Source organism: Lagopus leucura, unplaced genomic scaffold, assembly GCF_019238085.1.
Source record: "Lagopus leucura isolate 7727_CA_CO unplaced genomic scaffold, USGS_WTPT01 Super-Scaffold_100157, whole genome shotgun sequence".
Taxonomy (NCBI): Eukaryota; Metazoa; Chordata; class Aves; order Galliformes; family Phasianidae; genus Lagopus; species Lagopus leucura.
This window is the reverse complement of record NW_024962334.1, coordinates 5,663,356-5,685,527: the sequence shown is the minus strand read 5'-3', so window position 1 is coordinate 5,685,527 and position 22,172 is coordinate 5,663,356. Positions and strand designations below refer to the sequence as shown.

The following is a 22,172-nucleotide window of genomic DNA, read 5'->3' as shown; positions in this document are numbered from 1 at the left end:
TTGACCAGTTCTCTGTGCTTTCTTGTATTATCCAATTCAGTCCTCTCTTGTTCTCAGATCCCTTGTTAGTAAATTGGCAATAATGATTTTAACACCTTTGAAAAGGGACTAAGAGTCCTCCATGTGAGAAATGCTAGATAGCAACTTTGTAATGGTATTTGATTAGCATCTGAATAGAAATCTAAAATTTGGTTTTGGCTTTGTTAGTGTAAAGGTGAGGATGGAACTGGAGAAACCCAATGTTTTATATGATCTTTGCTGATGAATATAGCTTTTTTTTTCCTGTAAAATTATGACAGATGTGAGCAAACTGTGGGTTTAAAGTATGAGGAGTCAACACATCTACTTTTGCTGGATCTGGCCTACTTTATGTAATCATGAAATGTGCTTGTTTTCTATTTTTTTTAATACAGATATTTACACGAGGGAAGTATACTAGCATTACTCAACAACTTGTAAATACAGGCTTTTTTTTGCCCGTAGAGAATAAGAGACAAAGTGAGAGAATCCTTGCCTTGGCTGACCAGAAGCTAATACTCTAGAAGCTGGTTTGCAAAATGGCAGCAGTGATTTCAGTCCTTTCAGAGGACACTGCTTTTGCTTCATTGTTCAGCGCTTGATGTAAATCCATTGATATGGGCAACTTGAGAACAGTAAATGTTGTGCACAGAGGAGAATGGATGGCTTGAAAGTGTCATCAGCAATTACTCATGTTGGCATTGCAGCATGAGGGCTGTGTGATGCCACTGTACAAGCAGACAGACGATGACTGTAAGTGCTCCCTCTGAACATACAGCACGGTGACTTCTGCCGTGTATTCTTCCTGTACTTGACAACATCTAGCAGTGGGCACTTGTGACATCTGATGATCTGAATCGCCAAACGATGCTTTTACACTCAAATCCATAATAAACCAACCTTTTCCTCTCCCACCCACAGCCCCATTGAGAACGAAACATACTGAGTTGCAAGAAGTATGCCAAATATGCATTTAAATGGCTTGCTTCTCTGACGTTTCATTTGATATGTGACTTTGAATCATAATAGCACACTGTCTAGCAGTTTAGGACAGTGTTTGATATCAGCTGAACAAATGTATTGTTTGACTGCTAAGCAAAAGACATTTGGAATAGGAGAATTCTTTTTATACGTTTTGCAAATGAAACCAGGATACAGCTGTAATTTCCTTTTTCCTGTTGGATTTACAGCCATATGACAACAAATAAGTAATACTCCCTCAACCTCAGGCTGAATTCATAAATTCTGTGGTAGTGCCGAGCCCCTTAAAACTCAATTATTTTAACTACACAGTGTATATAATAATTTTTAAGGTTTCTTTTAAGTTTTTCTTCATTCTTTTTCTCTCGGAGAGTGGTCAGGTACTGGAATGGCAGCCCAGGGAGGTGGTGGAGTCACCATCCCTGGCAATGTTCGAGAGACTGGATGAGGAGCTGAGAGATCTGGTTTAGTGCTTGTGGTAGCAATGGTAATGAGAAGACTGTTGATCTTACAGGTCGTTTCCAACCTTGTGATTCTATGATTCTATGATTCTAAGTTATTTGTAGTTCAGAAAACTGAAATACTTAAAAACAGACATATTTTAATGACAGTATTGGAAGAATAACTGTTAGTGTGAATCACAGAATCACTCAGGTTGGAAAAGACCTTAAAGATCATTGAGTCCAACTACAAATATGCTGGTGTTATGGAACACCTGGACTGTATATGTGAAAGGAGGGGGCTCATGGCTTTGCTTACTAAAATGCTTTTGTGAATATAGTGAGAACAAGAGAATTCTTAAGAAGCATGCTGTACAAATACTGTTCTGTGCCAGTAGCCTTACTTGCCATCTTCTGGCAAGACTTGTGAAGTACTTGGTTTTAAATCATGAGGCGTCAGGTGTGGGTACAGGAGGGTCAGTGATACATACAAGCAGATGTGAAATACTCTGTACATAGCAGTAATTCAGAAAATGCTGGCAGAAAGTGGCCTTCTGCAAATCTGCAGCTGATGTAATCTAGAAGTGAGATCCATTGGAAAGCTCTGAAAGAAGAATTTTGCCCTAAGATCATCATTAAAATTAACCTTCTTTTACTTTTTACCTGCTCTCCTCTCCCCCACTCTCCCTTCTATTTTTTTATTTTTATTTTTTTGAATTTTCTTAAATAATTCTACATTTCAAGATAACAGATTGGCTGGTATCCCTTGTGGATGGTTCCTGGCTGTACACTGTTAGGTAAGAGCATGAGCAAAATGTAAATTCTGTGATAACTCGACTCAAGATACTACTTCATCACAGCTGCTATTTAATTTTTGCAAAAGAACCTCCCACGCTGAATGTTCTTTGAGTTATTTGGGGTAGATTTTTCATGAATAAAATTCTTAGTCATCTTCAGAATCTATGGAATATCTTAAAGAAATAAAGACTTTGCACATTTCAGTAGTTAGCTGGCCTCCTTCTGTATCTCCTGTTCCCCGCACTGCTTGCTGTATATTTGAGAAGCTGCCCTTACAGCTGCAGAGAAGCCTTGAATTAGAAGCTGAGTGCTGAAATCCTTCCCTCCTGGAAACCAGTGGCAAAAAATAGTCTCATTCCAGTGTACTATCTCTGCCAGTAACTTTCTGTGTCACCTCGGTGAAAGTCTTATCAGCAGAGTTTATGCAGACAATTTGGATCTTGGTCTGCCAGGGCAGGAATGCACTGTGGGCTGCCACGTTGTGAAGTTGCCTATAAGTAGATCATGTCTTGGCAGCTGCTGAGTTCCTTCTCCTATGTGGTAGAGTTCCTGATGATGCACAAGGCCCTTCATGTTTAATTAAACCTAGATAGGCTACCAGGTGAAGAGACATCTTCACCTCAGCTGTAACATCTTCACCTCAGCTGCAGGTTTGTGCCCTGAACCTCTGCTCCTTGACTGTTCACTTGACACCAGTTGATGTCATGAGGGGACTTAGGTCAGTGGTTTTGTGACCTAAGGGAACGCTGAAAATTTGAGCAAATCAGCCCTTGAATTGCTGCTATGAGCACAAGCCCATGCACAAGTCACAGAACCTGTTTCACTTAGGCAGTAGTTTGTATTTGCATGCTTAATGGTACATGCCCGTAATGTGTGAGCTGGGAAATACCAAAACATGAATCTGAAGGGCTCTGAGGTCGCATGAAGTTAGCAGTCATAGCAGCTCCTGGGGCTTTGCTGCAAATATCAACTCGTGATGCTGTTCTAAAAGCCTGAGCTCAGCTCCTGAAGGTAAATGACTGCATTAAAAAAAACATTTGTTCATGGAGGTAATAACTCTCCTTAGTCTAATTGGTGTAGCTGGAGATGGTAAACAATTTTAGTTGCAAAAAATAGTTCTTGGTCATGAAGTGCAAGCAGCAGACTTCAAAGATAAATTCTAGTTAAGAGAAATGTATCTTTGAACCCGCGTAGGTATGTGTCAGTGTCTGAAGGAAAGGGTAACTGCTGCCTGCAGAGTAATGGGCATGATGATAAAGCAAAAGAGAGAAGCAGGCTGTGAGCTATGGGATGGCATGAGTCAACAAAAGGTCTGTAAAACACGGAGACGTGCCCTATAATGTGCAGTAAAACCAGTACTTCTGGATTTTGAATTTTGGTCATGGTTATCTAACATCGCGTTATAAAGAGCTTGTTTCTGGAGCTTTGGGTTTGTTTGAATCTCACAGATAAATGGTTGTTTCTCCTAGGCTTTGTTTTCTCTGGTTACCTATGTGAGTTTGCTCTGGCACGTACCAGTAACCGTTTAAGTCCATCTCATATTGCCATATAAAGCTATTTAATTTAACTATATGTGCATTTATATATGCGTGCAAGCGTGTGTGTATGTATGTATGTGTATATATATGTAGTGGAAGTGCTAAGTCGTGGCTTGAAAGAGTGATTGAGCACCTGGTAGGAAGGCAGGACCAACCCAGGAGAGCTCAGGTGCATACAATGTACCTCAATGGCTGGAAGGCAGGATCTGCCCCTTCCCAGACCTCATATAAGGGTTGGCAGTGGAGGCAAGGATATTTCGTAAGAGATCCCTCCCTACCTGAGTTCTTCCAAAGGTAAGTAGCTTTTTTTTTTCCTTTACTTCTGTGTCTGTGGTTGCTGCACCTGGGCTTGTCTTCATTTGCTGCAGCCTAGGACTTCACCACCCCCCTGTTATTGCTGTGCTTTCCGTCACACTGTAGCATTACAATACATAGTTACAAAAGCAGCAGGATTTAAACAGTCGTGGTTGTAGTTAAAATGATACATATGGCTGAAAAAAAAGTAGTTTTTGGTTCTAGGCTGTGTACTGGGGGCGGCAAGCTCTAATTAGGCTCCTTTATAACGCAGCTATCCCAGCAGAGTAGAAATGAAGTCTGGAAAGCTCTCTCTGTCTTGTACATATGGCAAGAAGCACTCTGAAGACTGCTGCAAAGTCTGAAAAGCTTGCTCTTTCAGACTGCTGCTGTTGTTTACTGTTTGGTTAAGCACCAGGACGCTTTATAGTGGCCCAGTGAACTTTGAGACTTCATACTCTGTAGGGCCGTGTGCCTGTTATGTACAGAGTGTATGAATGTGGCTGTCTTCTATTGTGTGTGCATGTTACTCTGTGTAGTGGAGAGGTACAAAGAAGACTGTGATGGAGCCCTAAGGTTGGTTGTTGAGTTTTTTGTTTTTCTTTTTTTGGTGGTCCAGATTGAAATTAATAAAACAATGAATAAAATAGGTGAAATTAATTGGACTTAATGTCTCTTTGTTTCTTCCCTCCACTGAAAATATTTGGGAGTATGAAGGCATGGCCTTTAGATTGGTGTCTTCTAGGTTTCTATGTTATTGCAATTGTGGCTTATTTTCTCTTTTACCCTTCCCTCTGCTGGCTTTTACACAAGGGGACATGTTGTGTCTAGTTAGGCTCTTTCCTTCGCAGGGTTGGTGTTCTGAGGTTTAATCTTTACTCTTTAATCACTGAGCTTTTTGAGTGGTGTGGCTGTGACACGTGCACAGAGTATTTAATTGCTTTCTGAAATGCAGTTTTGTTTTGGTAGTGGTGTGTGTTCCTTCTTAGACATCTCCCTGGTGGCTTAGTGTTTTGCTGGGGGAATATCAAAGTGATTCTGTCTGATATTCCATATGGAATAATATAATCTGTACTTGATTCTAAGAGGTGAGAATGGAACTGAGGAAGCTTAGGGAATAAAAGTTCAAATAAAGGTGCAGTGACTTGAATATAAATTTTCTTTTTGATTAAAAGCTTGGTCACTTAAAATCTGAGATTATCTTTGCTTTGAAGTAAGGCTTTTGTTGTGATGTAACTAGGAAGTGTTATTCCAGCAGATGAATGTTATTGTAACGGGTGTTTTTATTTTTTTTTGTACATGAAAGGTAGAAAACCTTTTATTCTTACTATGAAAAGCCAATTACTGTGTTATCAGTAAAAGCTTTAACTAAAAGCATTAAAGGCCCTTGCTCGCTTAGTGAGAGCATTATCAAATGAATTCCCTACATGTAAATTTATAGGGTGATATATCTTGGATGGAGTTATCCTTAAAACTTTGATTAATCTTGTGTTCTTTATAGTAGGTTAGTTCTGACATTTATTTTCCACATCAGGAGAAATACAGAATATTCAGTAAGTTTTTTTTTTTTATTAGGAGAAAAAATTTTTGCCAACTCTCTGTTTTTAAAAAAGAAAAAAAAAGTTGAGCTATATCCTTTAGAAGTAAGCATATGAATAAAAATAATTAATGAGAAATGCCCTAACTCTTAAATTCTGATGTTGGCAGGGCTTCTCTTCGTATTAAGAAGAGGTTGGGTAGGCTGGGAGCGAGCTTGTTTTATTTTCACGATGTGGTATGTTACAGTTTTAGTGTTATAGGATGCCAGAGGCAAATTAATTGCTGTTGTGGTGCAGAGGCACGTAGGAGTTTGAAGAGTTACGGAGTTTATGTTGTGCTGAACTGGAGTGATGAAGTACAGATAACAGGCCACAGCTGTGGCCACAAATTAGTCCTCTCCAATGCGATGCTGAAAGTATTGCATTATAATTGCTCCTCTAGGATCGCCATGTGGAAAGTCTGAATAAAAGCAGGTTCAAAATAGGGAATCTAGGAGCATGTGCTGTGGCATATGCTAGCTGGGGCTTTGCTGCTGCCAAAGTAAGGTGGCTGCTTTCCTAGCTGGACCCTGTGCCGAGGAGCTGGCTGCTCTTGTGCTTCCACTGATTTCAATGTGTCAGTGTTTCCTTACAGCTCTCAGACTCCTTCCTCAGCTGGCCAGCACAGCTCCAGGGAGGTGAGGGCTGTGGTCCCTATCGCTGCTCCCACATCACCCCATGGGTGTGTTAGCCACGTTCCTGATGTGGGATAGGTCAAGGGTCAGGAGTGCGTAGGGTTTTTTGGGAAGCGTCTGCCTGTCCTCTAGACCTGCACAGCTGTAACTGGCACTGATGGGAGTTGCTTCAGCTTGTGATGAGTGCTTTCCAAGATAGAAACCTGGCAAAAAGGGAGTCTCTCTTTTCTGTCTGCTCCCTATTTTTATGCTAGTTGGCTTGTCTGAACTGGCTGACAGGGAGTCAAAGGGGCAAAGTGGTACAGACTGCACAGCTCTGCGGTCTCATGTGCTGTAGAAACTTGCTGTGAATCTGCCTTGCATGAGTGGTGGGTCAGAGCAGTGAGCATGAGGCAGAGTCAGGTCTTGAGGTGACTGCTTTATTTTACAAGAACGCTTGCAAGCATTTTTACAGTCGGTGTTCTCAGCTCCATGTAGGTTAATGATGCTGCGTCATTTTTATAACAGCTAAGTATTAGTAGATACAGGATTTGAGCAAAACTTTGGGCTGCTGCTCACTATGGAGTTATAATAATTATTTTTACATGGATATTGCTTGTATGTTTGTCTTCTAACTTTAGAAAGAGCAAGTTAAAAGAGGTAGCTGACCGTGTGGATGGGAGACTTCATGACCTGTGCTTTCATGCATTTGTATGCATGTATTTAGATACATGTTTACGAAGTAATATACAATGTATTCTCAGAATATTCCTAAAAATACCTTTATAGAAGCATATTAAAACTACTGTAGACTGGATGAAAGCCTAGGCATCATGATATCTTTGAGGTGACCTCACTTAATTGGCAGGTAACGTTATTGCATTTTTCTAAGACTACATCTGGAGAGACATTGAATTAAATGCTTTTGCACTAGAGCTGCGAAGCTTGTCAGAAGAAAAGTTCTTGTATTCTGAAGCTCATTTATGGGCGTGCTCAGTGGATGTGCACTGGAGTTAGAATCATAGAATTGGCCAGGTTGGAAAAGACCTTAACTATCATCCAGTCCAACCACAACCCGAACATACTATCCTAACTCTAACAACACTCTGCATAGAATAGTTCCTTCAGGAAGGTTGCATAAGTTCTGATCCAGCTGAAGTACTGTGTATAGATCTTCAGAAATGCTGTCTAAATTAAACATTTAGATGGTTCCCTCCAAACCGTTACTGTCGTAGGATTTTAATTTTACACTTAATTATGTTTTCCTTCATGAGGAAACACATAAGATTAAATATCTTCATTTTCTGTTTGGTCTCAGCGTTTTTATGTTGCTTCATGTAGTCAACCAGTGGTGCCTTACTAGCAGAAATGCTCACATACAAAACATAAACAAAAACCAACCACCCAACCAAATAAATTCCCCAGACAGATAGGCCCCTAATCCTGTTTTTTTTGGGTTGATTGGCAGACAAGCCACTACTTCAGAATACAGATGGTTCAAAAGCAAGAAGATGAACTGCAGTTGAAGTTGTCACAACTGTCCTGTGGTTTCCATTTCCTACGAATTTGTGCAAGTCATTAAATTCTCCATAAACCTATAAAAACAACGAACAGCTCTGGCCAAGCAAAGGTTGTAAATAAACTTCATTTCTCTCTCAAATATCAATTGTGTTTAGCATGGGGACTGGAACCAAGAAGACTCTGAGTAATAAAAGAATGACACTTTGCAACGTTCCCCCTCCTCAGGTGATCTTCATCAGTCAGTGCAGTTCTTTCCTAGCTTGCTACATCACTATCGTTGTTTTTGAGCTGGGAGTTTCTTGAATGCCCCATGAAAACAGTGACACACTGCTGGAATGGGACTCCACTGAAAGGATGCCACCTCTTTTTGCATTGTGACTTTAATCTCGATTTGTATTCCAGCAGATTGCTGTGGTGGGGAAGGTGCTTGGAACACGAATCTTGCAATGCAAGGCACAGAGTCTCCATGGTTCGAAGATTTTTGCATGCACAACTTGGAATCAGTCATCTCTGACCTTTTCAGGGGGCTGCTGCTTCTTTCTTGTTGGTACTGTAATATCTCTCGAAAGCATTTGGCATTTTAGTGAATTGATAGATGACCAACCGATGTCTGTGTGCAGCAGCACAAGCTATGTTGCGTTTGGGATGTGTGTGTTATTTTCTGCATTAGCCTATTTTTGTGACTTTCATACTGGAATTCCCATCTGGTCCCTGACAATTATAAATGCGTGCTTTTTGAGAGAGGAAGTAAGATCGATGGCTATTCTAGCGTTTGCTATATAGGACTTCCATGATAAATTGTTTTCTTCTGACTCCCCTATTCCAGATTACTTTCATAATCTTGAAAAGCAAAAACATTAATAAATCAAAGTGGGTTAGGGAACAGGCATGTGGTTTTATTTTAATAAGGGATTAGGCTGAAGCCTCACTGAGTGTACACTGTTCACCACTTGTTCTCTGGGACGTGTGAATTGGTCCCTTCACTACTGCTCTCCATGTTACTCTTGGTCCTTATGCAAAATTTGTTCAAATTTAATGTATGAAAAAAATGCAAGCCTTCTGTGGCAGTAGGAAGTTACCACTTCAGAGTATGTTTGCTTGTTAGCTTTGTATCTGGCAGCATGAAGGGGATTTTAAGTAAAGGCATAGTAAGCTTGCAATCTAAAGAAAAAGGTATAATTTTTGTAGTTATCCCTTAAGTGCAAGGGACATCTTTTATCAAAGGATTCAGGGTAAAAGGAGCTTTGAGAACTGTTTGTTCTTTGTATAGGAAGAAAGGCTGCAGGAAATATGTGCTTCTCCTTGCCTTCTCTCACTGGTATTGGTTAGGAGAGGGGGTGGTGTGCCCAGAAAAGGGTCAGATCAGAGCTTGGTCAAAGAGGGATAATTGAATTGTATAAATGTGTAAATAAATTTGTAACCCATCCTCTTATCCCTGCTGCTGCTGTACCTGTATGTACACTTACTTTTTGGCTTTTTTTTTTAATCCAAATTGCTGAAAAGAGGCTGCTAAATGAAAAAACCAGCTTTCCTTTTGAACTTTTAACCTTTGTGAAAGCTCCAGTAATTGGCTTCTGCAGAACATAGATTAGTTGATGTTTTAAAAAAAAAAAAAAACATGAAAAATGAAATACCAATACACGCTTAAAAATTGCTGGTGGATATCTTGTTTCTGTATCCTTCAAAAGCCTCAGAAGAAGGGTGAAGTGTCCCCCCGGTGCATCTCAGCCTCTTGTAGTGTCAGATGTGCTTGGGCTGAAGTTGGTTTAAAAAAAAAAAGCTTCATTGGAAGAGCTTGGTATGCATGAGTGTAACGTCTTTGAGAGAGGGGAAGAAGGCTTGAGGAATTGGTCATGTCAAGGGGTATAAAACACTGTCACGAGAGAAAAGAAAAGAAAACAGGCCGACAAAGTTGAGAGAGAGAGGGGTTGTACTGCCTGGACTGCAGGTGAGTGTTGTGCTTGGATTTTTTTCTGTGAATGAGTGTATGTTTAACAGTAAATAAATAAGCTGATGTTTCAGTGTTTCCCTACTATTGTCCTTGTTAAAACAAACGTGGTGAAACTCCTGACAGTTTCTACACTTTCTGAGAGTTGCTCATGTGAAAGTTTTATATACTAAAGGCAAGGGAAGCACTTTAAAGTCTAATCCCTGCTTACTCTACTGGGTTTTAAGGCTGTCATCACTTAGTCGTACAAAAGCAAAAACGTTGTCTTAAATACAGTTGACTTTTTGCCTCTGATGACTTTTAATAGACACATTGTAAATAAATAATTAAAAAAAAAAAAGAGCAGATATAGGTTGACTCATGCTCTAGATGACATAATATCTAAAATGTTTGAAAGCCGCTTTCAATTCCTTGCTTTTTCATCGCTATGAAGACATATTCTTTGCAAGCTTGGGGATGTCAGTTCAGAGGGATGTAGTGTGACAGCAGAGACCTGTGTCTACCTTCCCACGTGTGAACTAACAGCTGTGATGTGCACATCACCACACAGGTGGCTGTCAAATGGAAGATGTGCTCAGCACGGCTTTGTAGTCCTTGGCCAATGCAAGCAAACACATGGTTGAGCTTTCTTAACAGAAAGCAGCCATACATATCATAGTTAAATTGGCTGGGGGCATGTAAACCCTCGCCTTGTTGTTTTTTTTTTTTTAAATGTGATTCTTCTGTCTTAATAAGGTTGGCAATGAACTGGAATGGTGGTGAATGTATGAAAGGAGCTGTTAAAACCAGGCAGCTCCTTCGTTTGCCAACAATAGTTTAGTTTGATTCGCTAGAGTGCAAGAAGCCTTGGATGTTTTTCCCCGTAGTCTCGCGCTTAGAAAACTGGGATTCTTTGTAGCTGTGGCATTTTTCATCTTGCAGTCACGTTACGTCTGTTCAAAGCAAGAGGCCAGGGTTTCCTGCCATGTGCTTGACTCTTAACATCTGTATTTCCACGTGAACAATTAAATGGCTGAAAGCAAAAGGGCAGCCACGCATTAATCTCACTGTGTAAAACTACAGAAATTATTTGGGGCCAGTCAGAGGTAACTGTCACAGGACAGCGGTCTCTTCCTGTCATGTGTAAGCGCTGAAAACAAGGCAGTTGCCAGGAATGGCTGAACTGAAGAGCCGGATGACAGGTTATTTCTCAATTGAAGACACCTTGAGCTTTCAGAGCTCCAAAACCACAGCCAACGGTGTTTTGCAGAATTGCTTAATCTAAATGGTGACGGCCTGGAGAAAAGGAGGAGCGTGGTACAGAGATGAGCAGTAGTTGCTCACTGGGCTGTTTTGGGATATTTGTGTTTTGATTAGATCTAAAGATGTGTGTGTGTGTGCCTCTGGGGCTCTTCAGGTGAGGAAAAACTGCTTTATATGTAAAGAAAAATGGCAGTGAAACTTCAGGCTGGTTCTTCACAACACGCTCTGTGTACTTTCTGAGTTTTGTCTTCTCTGAATATAATAGTGATGCTTTTATTTTGCCTGGGAAATTGGTTTCCCTTGCTGGTTTGTTTTAAAGTAATCCTTAAAATATATTTGTCATTTTGTGCTGGTAATGAAAGTTCTAATGAGGCACAGTGAGAGTTAGAAGGCGTTGGCCAATAAATACAGCCACAGATGGTTTGCCCCTTTTTGTCCCAGCCCAAAGTCTATTGCTGATGTTCTTCTGAGCTGCCCTACCTGGACGATAACAGCAACAATGTGCTCTGAAATGCAGAGAAGCACCGGTGGTTCCTGTTACACTGAAGGCTCATCTTCAACTTTTACTTCTTTTTTTTTTTTAATGTCAGTGCAGTATTCAAATTAATTATGTTAGCAAGAAATAGGGATGTAAGCCAGTCTGTTCTCAGGACCCTGATGGTTGAGAAGGTTAAAATACAGAAAGAACTAGATGAATAGTCTGTCCAAGCGTGTGAATAATAAGGCAGCTGCCTGTTCTGGGTAATCTGTCAGTCTGATTTAGATACACACCCCTGTAGCCTCTAACTGCCTCTCAACTTCTCTGAGGAAATGTGGTGCCCCATTTTAGGGTTGTAGGTTGGAGACATGGAGGGCCAAAGGGCATGTACATGGCCACACACAAAGCCTTTGAATAAAAGAAAATTAAACACAAGTGTTCTTGGTCCCAAGTTTAACATCACAGTCTTTGAAGCAGACTTTCTGTTCATTTTAACAGCGTAATTACCTATGTGTAGTATGGGCTTTTTCTCTTTCATCAGTGCTGTGGGGAAAGGGAACTTGGTAGATAGGTCTGTTTGCAGGCTTTTTTTTTAAAAAAAAATTTAATATTTTTCTCTGGTGTATCTTGCACTAGCTGCCAGCGAATTGCCAAGATTGCATTCTCTCATGACATGAAGGTCGAACAACAATCTGGTTTTTTTTTTGTGTCTCAGGAGATTTGTTTTGCAAATGTAAAAATAGGTTTTTCTCCCTTGTTTAAACGAGAGCATCGGATTTTGTCCTGGGCAATTATGCAACATGAACTTTGGATAGTGCTTCGTTAGAATTCAAGTCAGACTGTCTACCTCATGTGGAGTTAATGTCATCATTCCTTTCCATCCTAGCAGAAGGTAATGAGATAGTGGGCAAGACCAGCAAGGTAAGAGAGGAAAGCTGAAATCCATCTCATTCTTTACTGATGTAACACCCCGAGAAGAGAGCTTGTGAAAGCGTTGGGGCTGGTTGAAATCTGCTCCAGAGTTTGGAAAATGGCACGTGTGGAAAAAGAAACTTGTGAAGCATATTTTCCTTTACATTCGCATGTACAACACAGTACTCTTGTTTTGTGTGGCCTTTTCAGAAAGAAACAAGTGGGAACTGTATGTTGTAAAGAATATGACTTTGAGCCCTACACACTTGGGTAATCTTCCAAGCAGGATAAGTGGAGGTTGCATTTAACTCAGCGCTGTAAAATGCAGTGTTGGGTATAGAGACCTGGAATATGAATGGGATTCAGCTGGTATTGGGAGATATGGAATCCATCTACACAAAGGGACTTCTGATAGGCCACGTGAACAGGCCTGCTAGCAAAGCACAAAGACTGCACAGATGTTAACTTGGAGCATCAGCAGGCTGTAGAGAGGAATGGGTCAGGCCAGTGTCTTTTAGTAGAGATGGGCACGCATGCTTTCTGGAAGTGCTCATGCTTTCAATGTATGATTTGAATGTCACTTAGTATAGCATAAAGTGAGAGTGTTCTGTAAGTAAGTTGTGTTCACTGTTTTCACTCTTCTCCCAAGCCTGTAAAAGCTGGTTTGGTTTTCATGGCAGAGCAGAAGTGCTTTACTGAAGGGCAGAAAAAGAGGAACCCGTTCTGTTTTTAAAGCGATACATGGATAAATCGCTTGAACGCTAGAAATCTACTGATGCTAAATTACTCCTGAAAGCAGATTAAAAGTGTGACGGAGAGGCTGTTTTGTGCTTTGTTTTAGTGTTGGCATTTTCACACAAAGGGCTTTTCAGCCAGGTGTTGGCCCTATAGGAAGTTCCAAATTGTGAATCTCAGTTGACGGTTTTATTTGAAAACACTACTAACTGTGTCAGATTGAATTAGGCATTTAAGTGAACAGTGACTTTTTCTTTCACCCCTCACCCTCAAGTGCAGTGGCAAAATGTAATTTGGGAACATTAAGCAAGGATGATACAGCAGTGGTTGTGTTCACAGGAGCCTTAATGAAGGGTTATTAGTTTATTTGTGAAAATTATGAACTCTGGCTATCAGCAGAGCACTAAAAATGTACTTTGATTTTTATCCAAATACTTTAATCTTTTAATGTGTGTTACAATTATAAAGGAGCTGATTGAGTTGATGAAACATACTGCATGGCTCAGGCTGTTGCTGTTTATTACAATATTTTTGATGTGGGACAGTTGTGAGGATCCATTTTTTGCTATACAGTAAGTTAGTGACATGCACATTATACGGCAAAGGCATCGTGCCCTTTTGCCTGTGGCTGCCAGGTTCTCCCTGTCCTGTGGCTGGCATTTCTAAGTTCATAGTTGGCAAAATACTTGGCAATAGCACTGGTGTGAGAGTATTAATATATGAGGCACCCTTTTTGTTGTTATGATAATATAAAACAGCATTGCACAGCAAGTGCCATTTCATTTAGAATGAGTGTTTTGAAAGAAGCTGATTGAGTTGCAGCAGCAATCAGTGACAACTGATGGTCTAGTTCCCGAGAAGGAAACTTCCACAAGTCATTTTGCAGAGTAATGTGGCTGGCATAGTTCAGTCCTCAGCATGCAGATGGTGCTGGTTATGTTGTCTCTGCATGTTTATTGTGGGCTGATTAAGTGCTCAATTTTTTTTTATTAGCCAGTTTGGATGCAGGGAGTGTTCTGCTCGTTCTTGACGCTGTGATGCATGTTCCCTGAGAGGCTGGGGCAGGAGCTTCAACCAGAGCAAGCAGACAGGTTAAGGCAGGGTAACACAGCTGTGCCATCCTCATCTTTTGATGGTGAGCATTAACTGGAGCCATCTGGGGAATCCTGGAGAATCTTTGTAGTCGCAGTACTTAAGAAACAGTAGTCGAATGCCTGACCACCTCTTCTTTCTTTTTCTTTTCATAGTCTGGCATAATAACATAGATTGAGGAGGGTTTTAAGTTCATAAATGGGCTGTAATTTGGGTGTGAACTCATCGTGTGTTCTGTTGTCCCCATGAGAAAGGAGCAACAGAAGTCTTCTCAACTGTTGTTGGAAGTAGTTACATCTTCATCTTTAGGATCTTAGTTCAGAGGGTGAGATCTTTTTTGAATGGGTGCTCTTAGATTGCTGACTGCAAAGAGTTACAAAAACTTGTTCTGAAGTTGTAACAGGCAGTCATTTTTATTTTATTTAGAGAATACTACCATGACGTAGGAAGCAACCTGCTATAAAGTCTGCCATTTTGCTCTTTGTATGCACATCTAATTTGTATGCACAGAAGACATAATATTTGAATGTGGATGGGCAGACCAAGGCTGCAAGATACCTCAGGGCCATTACATCAGTGTACTCAACAGAATGGCTGAGGCTGGAAGGGACTACAGGAAGTTGTCTTGTCCAACCACTCATGAATTTGCAGGACACACAAGCAACTGCTAATCTGCTGTTAAAATCCCCAGGCTTTCTGATATCAGATGTCATGCTTAAGGCAGTTCATAAGGATTCATGCAAGGCTCATCGCCCCTGAAAATGGGTTGAGTGACAGAGTGTTCTTATGGCTGTTACCTTGTAGTCACATTAGTTCTGAACATCTGCTCATTGCGCTCCCTAGCATCCCTTAAAATACCCCCTGCACTCTGTTTAGATGAATCTGGAGCTTGCCCTTAGTTTTTATGGGTTGTGACTGTGCTGACATTTCCATCCTTAGCATCTCTGTATTTCTGTTTCCAAACAGGGTTTTCTAATATCCATTTAAATGTTAGATTAGTTTCAGCAACCACTCTTGATAGGAGATAGCCTCTTTAATACAGCGTAGCTCAAGCTTTTTCACATGTTTTAGATACAAACAAGGCCTGTCCTCATTACTTTTTTTTCCTGGATGGCTATGACTGTTCTTTCCATGTTCAGTCTTACCGTTTTGCAAAATGTCCTTTAGAGTGCAAGCACTGAGAAGTCCCCAGGTGTAAGGAGCAAAGTGTTATTTGCAAATGCGTGTTAATGGCGGAGGGCAAAGAGCCTTGCTGCAGGAATAGATGAAGGAACTGAAGTAGATGTAGGAAGTCACAAACAAGGTGAGATATCTTTTTTGTGTGTGTGTGTGTCTGACTGTTAGCTGTTTTGATGCACTTATTTCAGGAGATACAGGAGATATGAGAGAAACAGTACTGGTAGGAGCACCTCTGTAGATAGAGCTGCAAGATTGACAAGTGTGTTTGGTGTTTTTTTTGCCACTTTGAAGAGCAGTGTCAGTGCCTGCAGCAAAAGTCTGGTGTCTTAAAACTTTTGTGTCCTTGTTAGACTCATAAATTATAACTAGTATTTTGTTTGCAGTTTCTTTTATTTCTGATGAGCATGCTGATGAGCACCTGGCTCTGCTTATTCACTGTGGACTATTAGTCTGTCTCTCTTTTCCACTCCTTTGTTTTTCTTTGCAGAACAATTTCTTCAGAAAAGTATTGTTTATTTCACCTTCGATATCCTGTCTGTGTGCTGTCAGCTGACTTGGTTATTTCCTTTTAGTATTCATGCATCTCTGTCCTTTGTTCCTCTCTTTCTTCTCTTGACTACTAACTTCCTGTCAATGACATTAGTTCCTCCGTATTTCACGTGCATTGATAGGGTAAAAATAATCTTTTTTTTGTTTTCTCTTATTTTTATATTATTTACTAACCTTGCTTCCAGCGCGATTTAGAATTCTTCCCAACCTTGAGCTTACTTGTATCTGTTACCTCCTTTGGGAGACAGCCAGTCATTGTGGCCTTGATTCACCCTCTGCTAAAATGAAGCAATAAAATGTTATTTTGACTGAAGATGCTCTTTTGTGTGCACTTTCTTATTCCTTAATTATCAAAATGCCAGGAAAATTCCAAGTACAGCAGCCAAATGGTGTTAGTGCTAGAAAGGACTGTGATATTTTATTTCTTTACTCTTAGCTGAATCCTGTTCAAAATTGCTTTCCTTGATTACAGAACTTTTGATAAACTTTCTCTGTTCAACCTATTTTTAATGCATTTTCAACCAACCTGTAATAAACACATTCAATTTGCTATTGTTAGACTCCTTTGGAATTTTTTTTAGCTTTAACATTTCAAAGTCTACAAGAAAGTGCATTTATATTGCTTTGTTTCACTTGTGAATTTTATAGTACTAATTCCTTTTTTTCTTCTCCCCCTCAACTTTTCATATTCCTGAAACCTTCCATTTTGTTCCTGTAGGAGCAGCAACACTGAATCTAACTGAGGTTTCTTCTCTCCATTCTCCATTGCATGTGTCTCTCAGGTAATGTGAGCTACTCTGGGAGACAGGAGAAGAAAATTTGTATATAGATGGATTTTAGGAGAGATTTTGTTGTTGCTTGCTTCAGTTTAGAAACATCTGGAGTAATAGGCAAATGACAACCCAAAGCTAACCAGCAAGCTCTGGTAAACAGTGAAAAGTTTAGGATGTTTTCTGGATACCTGCCCTGATTCCATGTGCTAGGCAGGTATTCTGCATCTTTAAAAGTCAGAGTTTTTGTGAGGCTAAATGTAACATCATTAACCACCAGGTTGTAATTTATTTTTTTTCCTTGTGGTCTGGTCTTTTGAGTACTTGAGCGAATGGTTTGGGACTTTCCTGATCTCTAGCCTCAAGAGATTCAATGTTAACATCCTTAATATGGAGAGCATCTTTGGCTGGCTGGATAGTATGTAAGCACTAAATAAATTACCATGGAAGTTCAGATTCCTTGAGTAATTGCAACAAAATTTACAGTACTCTTTTTCTGGAATGATTGATGTGTAAATAAAGTGTCTTAGAAGGAACATGGTCTTCCTAGAAGCAGAGAAATTCAAATTACGCAAGAAAACTATAGTTTTCTGGAATGCTTCAGCATGTGCTGTAGAAGCAAAATGCGACTTGTGTTCCAAGAACACCCAGGCTGCTTTGTCTTCCTCCACCTTTTCTTTTCAAGCACACTTTAAAGCTTATTTTCCTCTACAGTTTTGAAGAGATTTTTTTGTTTATTCTTTTGAAAATGTCAGCAGGACCTCAGATACACAAACTGTTCCTTAAGGAGTGGAACAGCAGTGTTGTGGGGAAGATAAAGTACCTGGAATACTGTTGTGAAGAAAGGTTTTGGGTATGTGAGAAACAGGCAGGTGATAACCACATGAATATTCACTATCCTTCCTGTGTGGATTTGTGCTTTCCTGCTTTTGTGTATTTCAAATACACATTTCTAAGATCAATCCCAGTACTAAATTTTCAGGCGTTTATGAGAAGAAAAATATTGTGTTTAAACCTGGTAGATCCCAAGATCATTTTTTTTTTTGTAACAATAAGTGGTGTTTCCTGAGCTAATTATGTACTGTTGGTCAAGTGCTGCAAGTTAAGGATCAAAGAAATGTTCCCCTTAGGAAGGTGATGGGCAGCTCTAAGAAACAGAATTCTGTTGAGTGCCATTAGGTCTTCCTGCAGCATCAGGGAATCTGCTGGGCCTTTGTGATTGCTGCCTAGTTTGAGGTGGGTGATACTGAGCCTATAACAAAGAGAAGGCAGCATGAAAGCTTCTAGATGTCTACAAAATCTACATCTAGCCCCTGGCTCCTGCACCTTGTTTTCCATCCTTGCAGAGATGACAGGACGTATTTACAGCTCCTTATGCATGGCTGCTCGGTCACGCAGTCGAACTCCAAAAATTACTGTATTGGGGATGTTAACTGAGCATTGGATTCCCTTTCTAAATGGTTAATTGGATGCAGTTCCTGAGGGACCATTCAGCCTCTGAGGTCTGTGATGACAGTTGTGAGAGCCCAAGTAGAGCGTGAGCACCAGGCCTGTGGGCCGTGGGTTTGCTCTTCACTGGGCAGGATTTGGCCCATTGCTGGCAGGAGGATCTGCCCATGGGGGGCATAGACTTGTGCCAGCCTCAGGTTGTTCCCACACATGCTTCCTTTTTTGTTTTTTGTTTTTTTTGTTTCTTAATGCATTCTTCTGCTTGTTCTTAAGTCATCAACTTTGCTAATTCTGTTGTTTGTGACCTGGCTCTGTGTTTCTGTAAAAGAAGAAATGAGCTGTTGTGGGCTGCTGCTTTCATGTATAACTAAAACTTCAGTCACACGACTCCTCATAGCCTTCATTCCTCCTCCTGTCCATAGAATAAGAATACAGTTTATTTCTTCAGAGGCATATTCTGATAGCTGTAAGTACAGAGCACTTTGAGAACCTTGTATGAAAAGTGGCAGGGTGATTGCAAAACAAGTTTAAAACAAATCAAGTTCTATTGAGAAAGCTAATTCATACTTCTGTTTTCACATGAGTGTGACATGGGTAGAAGGGGGAAAAGTAAATATATTTTATTAATATATGTACTGAATTTATTCCTCAGAGCCAGTTAGGTAAACTGGGAGTTTGCAGGTATGTGCTGATGCATTTTTGTAGTAAATTTAACACATCTCAATTTCCAGCTTGAGTGTTTATTACTCTTAGACTGCAGAGTGTGGTTGAGATGCAGAAGTATGCTGTGTGTGTAATAAGAGTAATTGCAGAATTTGCACTTTAACAGGGTAATCCGTCATGGTTCTGAAAACTGTACTGATGTTAGAAGGTATACTTCTGGTGCTCTTGGCTGCATAGGCTTTTTGTTTTGCTTACCTTCAGATTTAAAATATCATGCTGTGTTACAGCTGCATGCATGAACAAATTATGGGAGCCTTCCTTTCCCTCCCCTCCTTCATTTATACACCCGTGCACTCACGTGCATTGTGTTGCCTTTGGATTCGAAGTTAAAAATAAATGTCAAAATAGGTAAAGATGTTCTTACATATCAGCTTCTGAAGAAAAGGAAAAAAGAACTGTTCTTGAATAAAGTCCATAACAGGACCCTTCAGAGAGGTCCTTATCCTTTTTGCTCTTTGACTGCTACTGACATAACAAAAAGCAGTTGACCTTGGTTCTAGTTCTTCATTCGCATCGTGTGAAATGCTTCCAATTTGGTAAACAATTCTCACTTTTCCTTCTGCATTAGGCAGTGTCTAACACAGTATATCAGTGGAAGAAGTAGTTGGTAGTGTATAAGCAGAGTGTAGAATTTTCTTTGTGGTTGTAAATTTGTGATGAAGACCTATTTTGACTGACAATATAGAATTCTGGTATTGCCACACAGGTAGACCAAACCCAGATTATCTTTCAGGTCCTGTATTGAATTCATAAGATGGAAATGTAGAGAAAACATCTGGGCCCTTTTGACTGTCTGCTAAGTAACAGAAAGAAAAGCTTGTAGTGACTATTTTATATATGGTTTTCACCATTCAGACCACACTGATGCCTATGAGTTGCCCTTCTAGTGGAACAAGTTGAACTACATCCATTTGTATTGGTTAAAGACTTGTCACTTTGCTTTGTCTTTTGTAACTGTATAAGAATGCATATATTAATTATAATTATGTAGGAGATATTCAGTGCTAGCCTGCATAAAGACTAGACACATTGAAATTGTCTTTTGAATGTTGTGAGAGAATTCAGTTGTGCCATGCTTTGGAATGCAAATACTCATTTTCCATAGCTGAATGTGATTAGCTTCCAACCCGCTTTCCTTGACTGTTCTTTCTTAAACCATTTGTCTCCTTCCTGAGTGTCTTGTTAAGATGAACCACAACTCACTAAGGGAAAATGAAGGCTAATGCCCGCGTCTGTGTGTAAGAGTGGAAGTTTTCTGCAAATTTATTGCTGTGTAATATCATTTTGCTTTCATGCTCATGGCCAGTAGTTGTGACTCAGAGCGTTTTTTCCAGCATTCATGGTGAGCTTTTTGGTTTGCTAGCATCCCAGAGGACAGGTCCTGTGCCCCTCATGCTGGGGAATCCTGTGCTTTTGTGAGTACCAGGCAGCCAGCATTTGCTCGCTGGCACTTTCATACCAAAACATTACCAGGCTGAAACTACTGAGGACTGTTCTGCTGTGGAGGTGGGAAATGCTAAGTGTGTCAGCAGAAAGGCACAAGGGTCTCAGTTTCATTTTACTCCCAAGATGGATTAACAGCTCATTGCTCCTCCCAGCCAAGTTGTGCCACCTCTGGGAAGCTGCTTTAAAACATGCCAAAAGCAAATGGCTGCATTTTTTTCTTTTTTTTTTTTTTTTTTTTTTCCTTTGCTGGTGAGTTAAGTTAGTGTACTGCACAGCAAGGGGAATGCTCATGGGAGATGCAAACAGTAAGAGTGAAAGATATTAGGGGAGAGCTGATGGGCCTTGTACCACCTGGGCTCTGATAAGGAAGCTGCAGCTGACAGTATGACTGTTCTTCATGCCTAGCAAGCTAATCACTTGCTTTAATTGTGTTTAATCCTGGTCCCTGAGATATCTATCAAGAGTTTCTGTGTATGTGCCAATGCAGACAGTATTACTTCATTTCTTAATCATGTTTTTTTTTTTTTTGCCTTTCGAGGCATTACCTGCAATGCAGTCTTATTTATAGTCCTGCCCGTTGTCTTATTTACTGCCTTCCACTTTGTTTTCTGATGATGTGTGATGTTGTCAGCATCAGAATCGCCACTTTTGGAAATAAATTCATGGTGTTAAAGTTCATATGTGGCTGTTTGGTTTTTGTTTTTCTATTTAGTGTGTATTGAGAACCCTATGCAGAAAGCAGCAGGGTTGGAAGTTGTGGAAGGCTGACCATTTTCAGAATGGAGATGAAGACACACATGGGTGGAGCCAAGTGCATGAAGGATGGGCTTACATCCTACTTATAAATAGTGGAAGATGAGGTTACAAAGCTTCTTGATAAAGGGATGGTTGCATGGTTTTGCTCAGGCTGACTGAATTCATGCTCTGCTGCAGGTGGGGAGAGCTCTACTAATAGGCTGGGTTGAGTTGAAGGAGTAGCAAAAGGTGGTCAGAGACTTTTTTTCCCAGTACATGTTTGCAGCTCTTGGATGTCTGGTATGTTCTGACAACTCATCTCTTGCCTTAGCTCCTTCAAGGGGTGTATGTGAGAGCATGTGGCCCATTCGTTAACCACTTCCTTCTTTTTCTGCTCAGAAGAAGAGCTGCACCTCTGGGGATGTCTGCAGCTGCTTTTGCTATGCTCTGTGTGGCTGTGTTCTGCTAGGTCTCAGCAAAAGGCATGGGAAACACCATAGTCTGAGATTTAGACTCTGTGTAGAGGGATTGGTACAGCAGGCAGTACTTGCATGAGTTACTGTGCTTGAGAACTGCAGAGCTTTGCTACTTCAGTGGCTGTCCTGCTGCTGCTGAGCTGGAAGAGGAGTGAGGAAGACAGAGGGACCTCCAGGAAGTACTACACTGCTTTGCAAGTTGTATGTTGTTATTGCAAGGTTGCAAACTTCAAGGAGCTTTAGACTCCTTAGGGACAGAACTTAAATTCTGCAAGCCTAAGGATTTGGCTCTTCCTCTTTCCTTTCCTTCCCCAAAATTCGTAGCCTGTGCTGTCTGACATGCAGTTCTGTTGATATTTGTGCTCTTGCAGGACCTTAATGTGTTATGTAGCTGTCTGGTGATGCTGTTGTTAATGCATACCATATCCTTGTGCATTCTTCTAAGATTTACCACAAAGCAGTATCTTTGACTCAGTTAGGTGAGGATGTGTGTATGTATGTATATGTGGAAACTGCTGCGTTCTGTCTTCTTCCTGACATCCTGGTTGCTATAGTGCAGTGATCTATTTGTGAACACATAGAAGATCATTGCTATAGTTAAAAGAAACAGTGTTTCCTGGCCATGACTTCCTGGGCAATCTCTTCTTCTGGAGTGCA

The 22,172-nt window shown here is 40.5% G+C and overlaps 1 protein-coding gene across 2 annotated transcripts in view; it reads left to right on the top strand.

Moving 5' to 3' along the window:
- ELMO1 (engulfment and cell motility 1) overlaps nt 1-22,172 on the top strand; it is a 290,415-nt gene that overhangs the window by 22,722 nt on the left and 245,521 nt on the right. The gene's annotated exons all lie outside the window — the stretch shown is intronic.